Source organism: Microtus ochrogaster, chromosome X, assembly GCF_000317375.1.
Source record: "Microtus ochrogaster isolate Prairie Vole_2 chromosome X, MicOch1.0, whole genome shotgun sequence".
NCBI lineage: Eukaryota > Metazoa > Chordata > Mammalia > Rodentia > Cricetidae > Microtus > Microtus ochrogaster.
The window spans coordinates 26,241,505-26,242,806 of NC_022026.1; positions in this window are offsets into that span (position 1 = coordinate 26,241,505).

Genomic DNA, 1,302 nt, shown 5'->3' on the forward strand with positions numbered 1-1,302 from the left:
CGATTTCACAGACACAGACATTGTTCCTGGTTTAAGATTGTATTCTTTATAGTATTTCATTCCTGGAAGTTCAGTGGCTCTGAGCTATGCTCAATGCTCCTGTGAAACAGTGATCAGTGAGGATTAGCAAGGCAGAGACGTTGCAGACACCTGCTAGCTCCAGTCTTTAGTTACGATTCCCAGAAGTGTGTGAGACAAAACTCTGCCTGCAGAGGACACCATCCCTGGGAGCCATGGTGGTTCGTGCAGCCTGGATGAAGAGCTAGATAGAGAGACTTCTGTGTCCAGTGATAACACAGCTGTGAGGTCCATTCGACTCCCTCAGCTGATCCTCCAGCCCCGGGGACAGCTGACTGGCAGGGATGCTGTGACGATGAACCCAAATCCCGCTGCTCCGGAGAGAAATAACTGCGACCAACCCTGCAAGACCGTACCTCAGCGGAGTTCTCGGACAGGCCAGGGGGCTGAGACCCTTCCAGCGCCCTCCCCCGCACCCAGCCCCCTCGTGGCACGTGACTCCAAACTGGCTTTTTGGAGCACATTCCCTATGGTGGGATACATTGCTAGGCCTTGATGTAGTGGGAGGGAGTTGGTCCTTCCTCAACTTGATATACCAGGCTTAGTTGACTCCCCATGAAAGAGGCCTTAACCTCTCCATGGAGTAGGTGTGGGGGGAAGTTGGGGTGAGGTGGGAGTAGGGGAGAGAAGGGAAACTGTGGTTGGTATATAAAATGAATAAAAACGAAAAATCAAGAAAAAAAATGACTTCAACATAAAACTAGATACACTGAACCTGATAGAGGAGAAAGTGGGAATGACCTTAAATTTATTGGCACTGGAGACAATTTCAACAGAACAACAATAGCACAGTCAATAAATCCAACTAATTAATAAATGGGACCTCATAAAAATAAAAATCTTCTGTAAGGCAATGAATACTGTCAATAGGAAAAAAAGACAACTGAAAGAATGGAAAAAATATTTTCACCAATTCCACATCTGACAGAGGGCTAATATCCAAAATATAGGAAGAGCTTAAGAAACTAGATAACAAACTAATCGCATTAAAAATGGGGTACAGATCTAAACAGAGAACTGTCAACAGAGGAATCTCAAATGGCCCGAAAACACTTAAAGCAATATTCAGAATCCTTAACCATCAGGGAAATGCAAATCAAAACTATTTTGAGATTCCATCTTATAACTGTCAGAATGGCTAAGATGAAAAACACAAGTGCCAGCTCATAGTGTTGAAGATGTAGGGCAAGGAGAACACCTCTCCACTGCTGGTGGGAGTGCAAA